The following is a 14,007-nucleotide window of genomic DNA, read 5'->3' on the forward strand; positions in this document are numbered from 1 at the left end:
GAACTCTAAAGAAAAAAAATCAAAGAAGACCTTAGAAGATGGAAAGATCTACCTTGCTCTTGGATAGGCAGAATCAATATTGTCAAAATGACCACACTACCAAAAGCACTGTACAGATTTAAGGCAATTCCAATTAAAATCCCAATGACGTTCCTCATAGAAATAGAGAAAGCAGTCATGAAATTCATCTGGAAAAATCAGAGACCCAGAATAACTCGGAGCACGTTTGCGAATGAATGGACGGTAGAATAGACCCACCATTCTCCCTCTGTTCTGAGGGTCTCTGGGGTTTGGGCAGCCTAATTTTGACTGTTGACAAGTTTTCATGAAATCAGCAGAGGATTGACCCAGGGCAAATTCTGTTTCATCAAGTGTGAGAGACTCGGCATTTGCAAGTTAAAGCCACGTCAGCGCCTGATTAAACAGACAATGGAGAGCAAGGATTAGAGCCAGAAGCTGCTGCCCATACAGATGGGGATGCCCCCCTCCCCCTTGTTAGAGACCCCTCTTGCATCTTAATGAATTCCTTAAAAGGCTAGGGCAGTGGGGGCTGCAGCTTTGGAATTATCTAAGGTTTTCCTTTAAATTGGCAGCAAAGGTAGAGGTTTCTCTGTGGCCTAAGCAGCAGTCTTCTCCAAGCTTTTGCCTAGGGCCATGTCTCATCTCAGGACAGAGACGTCTTTACTTTATTTGCATACAAATTGCAAACATCTCCGAAGCCTATGCTCAAGCAATTTTTAAATGAAACGTTATTGCTTCCCTGAAGGCTATAATTCCTTAGTTGTTCTCTTCAATATTCTTCTCACTTAGCAGCCACTCATAGTGACCCAGATTTTTCCATCACAGGAGTGTATAGGACTGAGGAAGGAGCCACAGGAAAGAGAAGGGGCTAGCTGGTCAAACCTGCTTTATAGGATATCCGGGATCCGATCAAAGTGTTTAAAGTATTATTTCATTTAATTCTGAAGCCAACTCTGGACTAGATACTATAATCACTTTCATTTGTAATCAGGAAAGCAAGGTTCAGAGATGTTATGTGAGTTTCTCAAGGTCACATAGCTAGGAATTGGTAGGGCCTAGAGGCCAAGGACATCTGACTCCTAGGATTTATTCTTAAACTACAGTATCTCTGTGAAGTGCTTACTCATTACAGTTCTTTATATATCTTAAGGAATTCTCATAAAATTACTCAAATAGTGTGTGGGGTTTACCGACTCGTCCCTAAATTATTTTCAAATCCGAACATGCTGGGAGGTTTCTGGAGTTAAAGTAGAGTAGGATAAGCTACATGATTTGGGGGGTTCAGTGGAAAATGAAAGTATGGGTCACCTAATTTGCAAATTATTCAGAATTTCAAAACGATGGCAGCAGAGAATTAAACCGAGTGTGGGGCCCTTCTTACTTGGTACAGGGCTCTGAAAAACTGTGCAGGTTACAGGTCCACGAGGCTGGGCTTGAGTCAGGGTTCCGGGTGGAATGCACATCTGTTTTGTCCTGGTATCTGGCATTGGGTCTGATACATGATAGATGTTAAAAAGTTGTTGGCTAAGCAGGGTGCCATGGTACACTCCTGTAATCCCAGCAGCTCAGGAGACTGAGGCAGGAGGATCATGGGTTCAAAGCCAGCCTCAGCAACTTAGCAAGACCCTAAGCAACTTAGCAAGATTGTGTCTCAAAATACAAAATAAAAAAGGGCTGGGGATGTGGCTCAGTGGTTAAGCACCCCTGGGTTCAGTCCCTGGTACAAAAAAAAAAAAAAAAAAAAAAAAAAAAAAAAGCTGTTGGCTAATTCAATGAAACAATGCAACAAATATCTATTATCTACTACATGCCTAGCAGTGGTTTAGTACATGGGAGGACACAGAAGAGGCTGGACACCTGAGGAGTTTTTGGGAAGCAGATTTATTTAGCTGCAATGGTCTCCTAAAAATCTCGAGACCCTGAGTCTGGAAATTCTTTTAGATTTGTATTCAGTGGGTGGTTACATGTCAGTGGGTGGTATATAATTTGCCCTTTGTCCCATAGTTTTAGCCTAGATGGAGGTTTTACAATTTTTTTTCTGCAAACCTTGCATTTACAAAAAAGAGGAAGCTACAAACCACAATATGCTCTGCAGAAGTTTTTGCTGATATCCTGTGTAAAAATCCCATATATATATTTGTTTCCCCCACTCTATTGGGTGTGTTCTTCTAGAGAACCCTAATTGACCTTACAGAAGATCCCAGTCGGGCATGGTGGCACACACCTATAATCCCAGTGGCTTGGGAGGCTGAGAAAGGAGAATTGTGGGTTCAAAGGCAGCCTCAGCAACAGTGAGGTGCTAAGCAGCTCAGTGAGACCCTGTCTCTAAATAAAATACAAAATAGGGCTGGGGATGTGGCTCAGTGTTGAGCCCCTGAGTTCCATCCCTGGTATCCCCCACCCCGCCCCCACCGGGGGGTTGGGGGAGAGCTCCCAGGGAATTCTCTTGCTTCCTTTCTGCCATGAGGGTACAAGAAGGTGACCACCTGCAAGCCCTCTCCCAAAATCCACCAAGCTCTTTGACTTTCAGTCTCAGAATCTGTAAAATATAAATTTCTGTTGGTTATAAGCTGCTCAGTCTCAGGTACTTTGTTTATAACAGCATGAACTGATTAAAAGTGATAGTGCTTTAAAAAATTCAAGCAGGAAAGTGACATCACCAGATGTTCATGATATAAAAATCTCTCTCCCATAGTGGAGGATAAACTTTTGAGTCCTAGTGGACATCTATATTTTTACTAGCCAAAATCGTCCCCTTCCTTTTTCTAGGAAATTGTTCTTTCTCTTGTGATTTGAAATAGAAGCTTCCATTTTATTATAGATTCTATTTGCTTCTACTATTGCTGAGTAACAAATTACCCCATCATTTAGTGGCTGAAAACAACGTTAATTATCTCACCATCTCTAGGGGTCAGGAGTGCAGGAGTGACTCAGGTAGTTTTAGCTCAGGGACTCTCATGAGGTTGCAGTCAGGGGTCAAGCCAGGACTGTCGCACCCCAAGGCTCAGCTGAGGACTGAGAATACACTCTCAGTCAGCAGGTGGTGTCTGGTAGGCCCTGATGGTGCCTGTCAACCTTACTCACATGGTCCCTTTTCCATGGTAGCTGGCGGCTGCCAGAGTAAGCAATCCAAAAGAGAGAAGAGAACATCTAAGAGGAAGCCATAGTCTACCACTTTATACTAGAAGGAGATTCCATGGCTTCTGCTGTCTTCTATTTATTACTGTCCACCGTCACTGGACAGTAGAGGTTTACACCAGGGGATGACTACCACAAGACGGAGATCATTGGGGGACATCTTAAAAGTTGCCCACCATACAGATCTAGCTCTTCCCTAGGCCAGATGACCCAAGTGGAGCTAATGAGAACATTTCCTTGGGATTTCTGAACTTGACTAGAAAGAAGACAACTTTTAAAAATTATGGTAAATGTGTGTGTGTGTGTGTGTGTGTGTGTGTGTGTGTGTGTGTGTGTATACTGAGGATTAAACCCAGGGGTATGTTACCACAGAGCCACATCCCCAGCCTTTTTTACTTTTTATTTTGAGACAGAGTCTCACTAAGTTGCTGAAGCTGGCCTTGAAATTGTAATCCTCCTGCCTCAGAGTCCTGAGTCACTGGGATGGTTGTGGTAATTTGAAGACTGTGAACAGCCATGTTCCCCGTTGATAGGAACTTGTCTGTGGGAAGAATATAGCTGACAATTAAAGGAAACAGAAACCTTTATGTGAAATGCTAGGCATTCCCACAGCCTGTCAGCTTCTGGTTCCATTTGACCTGAAGACCCCCCTGTGCTCTGGCCAGTCCTGATTTGGTTACATGAGTCAATGAACTATGCCCCTTCTCTCTTGCCTAAGCTAATTCAAGGTGGGTTTCTGTCATTTGTAACAGGAGAATGATGACTCACTGACAGGCAGATCCAGAGTCAGGAAGACCAATTAGGAAACTTTCAGGGAAAAAATGATGAGGATCTGAACTAAGACCCTAGGATGGTGATTAGGGTTCAATGTAAGAACTGAAGGCCGGTATCATGGAAGACTGTCTTATTCACCATTGTATCCTAAGAGATCGGTGCTGAGTCTTGGCACATAGTGCTCAGTAAATATTTGTGGAAATGGATGATAAAATGAATGAATGTAGGCAGTGACAGAAAGGGAAGAGTTGCTGTCTAATAGGATACAGAAAATGTAAAAGTGAAAAATTAAACCCTCAGTTGGGGATGGAGATGAGTTCAGTTTTGAATTCCTGGCATGTTTTCTAGGCGAATGGCTGTTAGAGAGCAGGGTAGTTGGCCTCATGAAGAATACCTCTGACCTTGTCTCCTCTTTCTGTCCACATAACCCAGTGAGTGATGTAATGACACACATTCAAAAGCCCTTCGCACATGAGAGAAAGACCTACTTTTGCAAACAGGCAGAACTCACAACCACCTTAGGGACTGGTGGTCCTTGATTAGGAAGAGGCTAAAGTTAGCATGACAAAATCAGCTGTCAAGTGTCGGCTTAATGAGTCCTTCCGATTCCTAGAACAGAAAGTCTCTAGGGTCCCCTGTACCACAGCTGACTCCTCAGCCAGACTGCAGAAGATCGTGAGACAAGCCGAGAGGCTTGAGATTGGGTATTCAGAACACAGTGGCTTTTCTTATTTGGGGATGCTCATACCGATGCTGGGCACAGCTGGCAGCTTCCTAACAACTGGCATTGTAAAGCTGTAGGAGGAGGGCAATGCCCCCTTTTATACGGGCATTCTGCGTCCAGCCAGAAGCAATCTGGGGAGGTGGTGAAGCAAAGGTTGTTAAACGTCACCAGGATTTAGTGGGATGCGCTCACTCTGTTCACATCCCTAGGCAAGGCTCATTAGCCTGTGTCAGAGATGCAGCTTCAGACGCTCCAAACATCCCCCACTGCCCGCAGCTTGCAGGACGTGCACCTGACACAGCAGAGCCACCTTGGCCTCCCTGTAAGTTCCTCCTGCCAAGCAGCCAGGCAAAAAGTCCAGAGTAAAGGCTCCATGAAGGCCCAGGTTGGCTGTGCACCTGGGACTCGACTTCCCTCCTGGGCTTGGGAGGGGCTGGGTGGTGGGTGCTGAATGGAGCAGTGGACTTGAGGGTCTGCAAAGGGCAAAGCCTTTGGAGGGCAAGGAGCCAGCACAGTGTCAGGTACCTGGCTTCCACACCACAGCTATGCAATAGTCAAGACAAACTTGATTATTCCATTTTTAAAAATCTTTTAAAACTTGCCATTATGGAAAATTTCAAACATATGAAAAAGCAATTATCAATTTATGGGCAATCTTGTTTCATCTACTCCTTCCCACAGTAAATCCTAGATATGACTTCATTTTATTTTTATATATACTTTAAAGACAACTTAAAAAAAACCATACTATAGGACTCAGGGTATAGTTCAGTGGTAAAGTGCTTGCCTAGCACATGAGAAGTCTTAGGTATGACCCTCAGCAACACAAAATAATATAACCACATTACATAATCAAACCTAAAAAAATCATATTTCCTGAATCCCGATGGGATCTTTATACCAGCATGACCTTCTCCTTTGCCTACTATCTCTAATAGGAACGATGTAAGACGGGATCAAGGTAAGGCTGGATCTCACCCAGGCTGATGTACTTAGCAACTTTAAAAACATTCCTTAGCTGGGTGCTGTGGCACACTCCTATGAATCCCAGTGGCTAGGGAGGCTGAGACAGGAGGATCACGAGTTCATAGCTAGTTTCAGCAACTTAGCAAGGTGCTAAGCAACTCAGTGAGACCCTGTCTTTAAATAAAAATACAAAATAGGGCTGGGGTGTGGCTCAGAGGTTAAAGTACCACTGGGTTCAATCCTCAGTACTAAAAACCAAACAAACAAACAAACAAACAAAAAAAACAACAAAAAAATAGAACATAGAACATTCCTTGAAATAGTATAAGAGAGAAATTTAAAAAACACACAAACAAATATAGCCATATGTTTTCATCACACCTTGTGGCACTTTCAGTGCTACAAGGACAGCTTCGTAGAGAAGTAGGAGGTGCCGAAGGGTGAAGAGATTCCTTATCTAGGCAGCTGTGGCTGGACTGCCTGCCTGAGGGTGCCAGCCCTCTGCTAGGATGCAGAGCAACTTCATAGCAATGTGAGTTTTTTTAAACTCTCCTTCTGGCAGTATTAACAATAGCATTAAATATTTCTGGGGAGTAAATTTCATTAAAGCAATGTACATACAGAAAGTGCACAAAACTCTTAAGAGTTTAATTGCCTTGTAATAGTAGTTCTCACTTACTGAGCCCTGTGTTTATCCTGAGGAGTAAGTTAAACAGTGAGAGCGAGGTAGAAACAGCACAAGGGTGATTAGGGCAGTTGGTCATAGAAACATAGAGTCACCATTATGGATGAGCAAGGCATTCCCATGCAGGGGCAGCCTGGAGTGGGGAGTCAGAGCCCAAGCAGGGGGAGAAGATTGTCTATGCAGACTGTGGCTGGGGGCCAGGGTGGCAGGTGTCAAAGTCTATGTTTGCCAGGTGCGATAGCGGCTCGGGAGGCTGAGGCAGGAGGATTGCGAGTTCAAAGCCAGCCTCAGCAAAAGCCAGGCACTAAGCAACTCAGACCCTGTCTCTAAATAAAATACCAATAGGGCTGGGGATGTGGCTCAGTGGCTGAGTTCAATTCCTGGCCGCCCCCTTCAAAAAAAAGTTTTATGTTTTTATCTGACCTTTCCACACTTATTAGAGCTATAAGGACATCTTATGAGAGACTCACCCAGCAGAGGGGAGGAGGCTGTCTGTTGGGAAGCTGGAGCCCCCTTCCTATCCACAGGTTCTCAAGACAAGTGTGCTCATGCTCCATGTGGGCCACCAACACTGCCTCACTGCTGGGAGCGGGGGTCTGTTGAAGTGCCCACCCAGAATCCTTTATACAAATGCTGTCATCCCAGTGTCTACATTGGTAGGTTGCAGAATAACTGGGTGATATTTTTCACAAGTGACACGGGTCTAAATATTTGTCACTGGTGATCACTAGCCTTACACATGAAAGAAGGTACTTTCTTAAAATACTTAAAAAGGCCCAGTGGGTCTGGCTCAGAGAAGCCACCCTCTATTGGGATGTCAAGGTTGTCCATCTTTAGATCCTCAGAGCTGCACTGGGACTATCCTCACAAGCATGTGTCCTCAACAGCGTTCCAGTATCAGCACCGTCAAATAGTTCCCTACCATTCCCCTGTCCTTACAACCGCAACTTCCCGTTTGGAATTGGCTTCGTGACTGGGGTGGGCTTTATAGTAACCCTTCCCAGAACTGCATTGTAGGTAGAAGTAGGGACCATCCTTCCGCCAAGCATCTGGGCTCACTGCGAGCATCAGGGGCAAAGCCATGTCTGGAATGGCCAGCGCCACTGGGTGGAAAGGGCCCAGAACTGTTGGGTGTGCACTGCTACCTATTCACCCTGGAGACCACACTCCAAGACTCAGCCACTCTTTTTCTTTAAGACAGGAGGGGCCCTATACTTGGCCAAGCCCAGGGGGTCCTCTATAATAAAGCCTATAGGTGAGAGTCGGCATTACCAGGGCAATTCCTCCAACCCCAGGCTTCCAAGGAAGAAACAATGATCTATCCCATTTCTTTAAAATTACAGTCCAGAGACCTTAAATTCAAACACTGATGACAAGGACCCAGGGCCTGTCTCAGTTAAGTGATTCAATCAGTTCTTGTTAGTCTTCTCCCTTCTCTCTTGAAAAGCATAAAGCAAATCACCTTTGGCACAGAAGAGGCTTTTAAACCAACCTTTTCACAATATATCTCCAATTCATCATGCTGTGGAAGCGCATAATTACAGAAAGGTGTGCACTAGATGAACTGGCACAGGCTCCTTAAAAGTCGTTGAAGGGATTGCTATTGTCTTCAAGGCAACACATCTTTCGTAGAGCAGGCTTACAGGTCAGACTGTGCACTGGAGCAGATAGGAAGGGAATCACTAGGAAATTATCCCCCTCTAAGGTTTCTATCCCTGAAATTCCCTCAGGCCATCGGCTAGCTTCCTCCAACCTCACCATCTGCCAAATGTCCTGATGACCTCGGGCTCTCAACCCTTTCTGTTCTTTAGCCTGTCTCCCTTGCCTTCCTGCCTGTCCTAGAGCTTGGCTGGCCTTTCCATATTATGCTTGTTACCCATGATTCCTTGTCCCCTGAACACTCCTCCCACCCCAGTGTTCCCTCCCTGGCCAATTTTATAATATATGTAAATATATATTCGGGCTGGGGTTGTGGCTCAGCCGTATAACGTTCGCCTAGCACGTGTGAGGTGCTGGATTCGATCCTCAGCACCACATAAAAGTAGACAAACAAATAAATAAATAAATAGAAAGTTGTAGTTTAGTGTCCAACCACAACTAATATATATATATATTCATATTTTTGCTCTTGTCTCTCCATACTGCCTCTAGTCACTCTTTGCACTATAATTATAGCCAATGATGTGCCTTGCCATGTTTAGTCAGGTACAATCAATGATTAGGGTGCATTTAAATACCACATAAAAAGTGATCACATGGAAGTGTGTTCAAAATGCAGAACTGCCAAAGTCTGGGCTTGGCACAAGATTCAGGAGGCACCCACACTTTGTAGATTCAAACAGCAATTCTTTATTCCAGCTCTCACACCGCCTCCACACAGGTCCAGGGGCAATCACGTTCTGCCGTCTCCCTCACAATTCACCTACTCCACGAGGCTATCTCCCAATCCCATTTTAATCTCACGAGAACTCAACGGGAACAAGCAGCAGGAACACCCTAATCCCAGCAATAATCTTCAACTTCCAACTTCCCTAAAACCCATTATCTTAAACTGGCAACGCCTTAAACTCAAGGAGCCGGTTACTTCCTCAAACCTGATCAGCTCTAAACCCGGACCCGCCTTGGTCCTTGAGCAAGGTCACCTTATTAAAGCATGCATGCAATGTCCCATCGAATGTCCTCTAAGCAGCATGGGGTACGCTTGGCAAGGAAATTTCGATGCGTCATTCCTACTTGGTAATGGCCCTCAGCACAGAACATCTGAGCCCACCTCAGGCCAACTGAACAAGACAGCAAGGTGTGCAACATTCACAATGAGACACACTGCTTAATGTGCATCAGAATCTCCTGAGAAGCTTTCTATTTCATGTATTTTGAAGTTCTGCTATTGGCTGCATGTCCATTTAGGTTTCTCTTGATGATTTTGCCCTTTAATCATTATAAAAGAGCACTCTTTATTCCTGGTTATGAATACTACTTGCCTGATAGTAAGTATAGTCACTCCAGCTTCTTATGTTTAGTGTTTGATTGCTTATATCCACCCTGCATCCTTTCACTGTTAACCCACCTGTGTCTTTAAGGTAGGTTTCTTGTAGACTGCGTGTAGTTGAACCTGACTTTATTGATCCAGCCTCACAATCCAGTCTTTTTATTGGAGTGTTTAGACCATTTACATGTAATGATCAATGAGTGGGTCTAAATCTATCATCTTGTAATCTATTTGCCTACCTGTTCTTTGGGTGTTTGGGGTGGGGAGTGGGGGGTTCTGGAATAGAGCAGGTATTCCACAACAAATGCCTGTGGGTAAAGATGGGGTTAGCATTACCATGGCAACTCTTCCATTCCCACATTTCCAAGTTTTTTAGGGTTTTTTTTTGGTGGTAGTTGCTCTTTCTAGATATGATGTATGATAATAGAGAGTCCGTATAATCTTGATAGCCTACTTTCTTTTGGACTGAATTTCATTTTTGTTTGTTTTGAGATGGGGACTCACTATGGTGCCTAGGCTGGCTTCAAACTCCTGGGTTCAAGCGATCCTCCCACCTCAGCCCCCTGACTTGCTGGGACTACAGGTGCCTGGCTGAGGAATTTCTCTAGGACTTACAAATAGACATCTTTAACTTTTCACAGTCTACCATTGAAATGATCTTATACTCCTTTGCGTTAATGTTAAAAAACATTTTGACAGTATATTTCCTTTCCTCCTGCTGTCCTTTGCAATACTGTCATACATTTTAATTTTTTGTTATAAAACCTCATAGTACACTTGGACTTTAAACAGTGAATTGTTTATTCAAGAAATTTAAAAATAAGAAAAGCCTTTTATATTTGTCCAGACTTACCATGTCTGATGCTTTTCATGTATTTGCAAAGATCCAAGTTTCAGTTTGCATCTGTTTTTATTTACCTTGCCTGAGGAATATTCTTTAATATTTCTTGTAGTGCACACATGCTAGCAATTGGTAATCTTAGATTTTGTTTATCTGAAGAATTTTCTTTTCTTTTTTGAGGGGAGAGGCCACCAGGCATTGAACTCAGGAGCACTCACCCACTGAGCCACTGAGGATGTCCTCAGCCCTATTTTGTATTTTATTTAGAGACAGTGACTGAGTCGCTTAGTACCTGGCTTTTGCTGAGGCTGGATTTGAACTCAAGATCCTCCTGCCTCAGCCTCCCAAGCCGCTAGGATTATAGACATGTGCCACCGCACCCAGTTTGAAGAATCAAAAGTTTTATTTATTTATTTTTTGGTGGTGGTGGGATTAAACCCAGGGACACTTTACCATTGAGCTACATTCCCAGCCCTTTTTATTTCTTTACTTTTTACAATTTTTAAAAATTGTTTTTAGTGATTGATAGACCTTTACTTTATTCATTTATTTCTACACAGTGCTGAGAATTAAATTCAGTGCCTCACACATGCAAGGCAAGTGCTCTACCATTGAGCCACAACCATAACCCCCTTTTTATTTTTGAGACAGCATCTCACTAAGTTGCTGAGGCTGGCCTTGAACTTGTCATCCTCCAGCCTTGACCACCTGAGTGGCTAGATTCATAAGCATGTGCCACCATGCCCGGCTTTTATTTTTTAAATTGAGAAATAAAATTTGAATACGCTGGAGCTGGGTGTAGTGGCATGCACACGTAGTCTAGCTACTAGGGAGACTGTGTGGGAGCATCACTTGAGGAGTTCAAAATCAGCTTAGGAGATTTCAAAATCTCCTAATTTCTTAGGAGAAATATATATATGTATATAGATATATAATATAGATATTTATATTTATGAAATACAACATAGTTTGAAATATGCATATAGGATCTGGAGATGTAGCTTAGTGGTAATGTTTGCTTAGCATGCAAAAGTTCTATCAAAAAATCATATACATTGTGGAATAGCTAAGTCAAGCTAATTAACATGTATATTATGTCATATACTTATTTTTTTGTGTATTGAGAACACTTTAAAATATGAAACAGGAGCTGGGGTTGTGGCTCAGTGGCAGAGCGCTTGCCTGAACAAGGTACTGGGTTCAATCCTCAGCACCAAATAAAAGAAACAGGGGCTGGGGATGTGGCTCAAGCGGTAGCGCGCTCGCCTGGCATGCGTGTGTCCCGGGTTCGATCCTCAGCACCACATACAAACAAAGATGTTGTGTCTGCCGAAAACTAAAAAAAAAAAAATAAATATTACAATTCTTTCTCTCCTCCCTCTCTCTCTCTAAAAAAAAATAAATAAATAAATCACCAATTCATGTCATCCTTGCCAGAGGGTCATTAATAACCTGCATTGTTCTAATTTTAATGTATGTGCTATCAAAGCCAGAACTTAAGAATTTTGTTATCGTGCCTTTATTATTCTCATTTTTTTTCCCCATGGTGTTGGATATTGAACTCAGGGTCTCACACATGCTAGGGAAGTGCTCTACCACTGAGCTACATCCCCAACCTTTTCTTGGATTCTGGGGTTGTGTTTATTTTTGGTGCTGGGAATTAAACCTAGGGCCTTGACATGTTAAACTTACACATCACTGAGCAATGCCCCCTGCCTTTATTTTTGCATATTTTTCTGATTATAGGATTTTTAGGTTAACATTTTTTAAATGTATTAAAGTTGCCATTCTATTGCCATTTGGTGTTCATAGTTTCAGATGATAAGTCTCTCTTGTTTATTCCTCTGGCTGCGAACATTTTATCACTAATTTTTAGCCATCTGATTATGGGTGCTGACATAGTTATTGTAACTGGGACTGATTGAGCTTTATAAATCTTCAACTATAAGAAATTTGGGCTATAATTTTTTTTCTCTCCACCTCTGCTTTTTTTTTTTCTTCAGAGTGCACTAACACATGTTAGAGTACCTGCTATTATACTCTTATGGTTCACTAAAGCTCTGTTCTTTTTTCCCCCTTCCATTTTCTGTTTCATTTTTAAGTTTCCATTGTTTTCTTTAGCTGCTTTTTTTCTGCAGTGTCTAATCTGTTACAAATCTCATACAGTAAATTTTTCTTTATATGTAATTTTATTATTTACATTTTTAATATAGCTTTAAAGTACTCCTTTTATTTTTCTAATTTATTTTTAATTGACAAAATATTACATATACATATTAGGTAAAACAAATTTTGAAATATTTATACATTGTGAAATGGCTAACTCAAGTTAATTAATATATGTATTATTCCACATACTTACTTTTTCTGTGGTGAGAACACTAAAAATTTACTCTCATTGATTTACAATAATATAGTACATTGTTAACTATAGATCATCTAGTGGAATTTTCATTTAATGTGTTTTTCATCTCTAGAAATTCCATGTTTTAAAAATCTAATTCTCTCCTAACATATTCATTTTCCTTTAAATATTTCTATTAATTTACAATAGCTAGGTTTTGTTGTTTTTGTTTTACTTTGCAGTGCTGGAGCTTAGTACTTGACCACTGAGCAACACTTCCAGCCCTTATTAGTTGTTTTAGTGTCCATGTCTGGTAGTTATATCATCTGTCATTTCTGATGTTAGTCTCTGGTTGCCGGTAATATTTTTCTGCCTTCTCATGGTTAGTAACTGAATGCTGGACACCTGTGAATGTTATTTTATTCATTTTTCTTTAATAAGTGTTGGACTTTATTTTGGCACACAAATTATAATAAGACTCCCTTCGAGTCTTATTTTTAAAACTTTGTTAGGAAGTTCTAGAGAAGTCTTTACTGGAGGGGCAGTTTAGGCATATTACTAAGGTGTAACATATTTGGGAGCATCAATGCATGACCTTGATGGCCCTTAAGGACTCTATTCTGGATGTTCAGAACTTATAGATTCCTCATCCCGTAAGACCTTTGAGAATAACAACAAAAGACTCCTGTCTTCTTTTGCCCAGGCTTGTACTCAGCCAAGACGTCAGGGGCCACATGCAGACTTCTGGAGTTCTTTTTCCATGTAGCTCCCTGTTTCCACAATTTTGCCCGGCAACTCCCAACAACTCAGCTTCTCTCAAACTCACCTGTCTCCTCAATTCCGCCTGGCAGCAGGGCTATTTAGATTCTCCCTTCTGGTGCCTTCCTTTCAGAAAAATGCCTGCAGGCAGAAGTGTTAGATCTCCCCCTTATTTCCCTATGAACCCAGGGCTCACAGTTCTGTGCTGTCCATCGTCTGCTGTCTGAAAAATAGTAGCTTCAGTTATTTTGCCATTTGCCAGTTGTTAAGTCTGATCCTTGTTACTCTGGAAGTGGAAGACTGGGGAACTCTTAAAAATTTCTTATTTTCCCAGGTCCCAATCCAGATTGATTAAATCAAATTCTCTAGAGCAGGAGTTTTTTTTTTTTAATTGTAGATGGATATAACACTTTTATTTCCCTTGTTTAGTTTTTATGTGGTGCTGAGGATTGAACCCAGGGTTTCACAAGTGCAAGGCGAGCGCTCCACCACTGAGCCACAACCCCAGCCCCTAGAGCAGGAGTTTTAAAACTATGATACATAAACTAAATCGAGGCTACAGGGTTTTTGGTTGTTGTTTTGTTTTGTTTCAAAGGCATAGGCAGAGGTTTATTTAGGAAAATAGATACACATTCAAGGGAGAATGTGGACCCTCAATAGGGAAATGCCTTTGAGGTAAAGCAAGAAATACACATTTAAGGGAGCATGTGGGCTATCTCCAGGGGGAGAGACAGACAGCAACCCATTGATGGGGGGTGTTAATATT

At 42.2% G+C, this 14,007-nt stretch overlaps 1 protein-coding gene across 1 annotated transcript in view; it reads left to right on the plus strand.

The window, feature by feature from the left end:
* The window catches only part of Galnt16 (polypeptide N-acetylgalactosaminyltransferase 16), a 113,603-nt gene that overhangs the window by 93,436 nt on the left and 6,160 nt on the right, over positions 1-14,007 (plus strand). The window lies entirely within an intron of this gene.

Source organism: Ictidomys tridecemlineatus, chromosome 5 (assembly GCF_052094955.1).
Source record: "Ictidomys tridecemlineatus isolate mIctTri1 chromosome 5, mIctTri1.hap1, whole genome shotgun sequence".
In the NCBI taxonomy this organism is placed as follows: Eukaryota; Metazoa; Chordata; class Mammalia; order Rodentia; family Sciuridae; genus Ictidomys; species Ictidomys tridecemlineatus.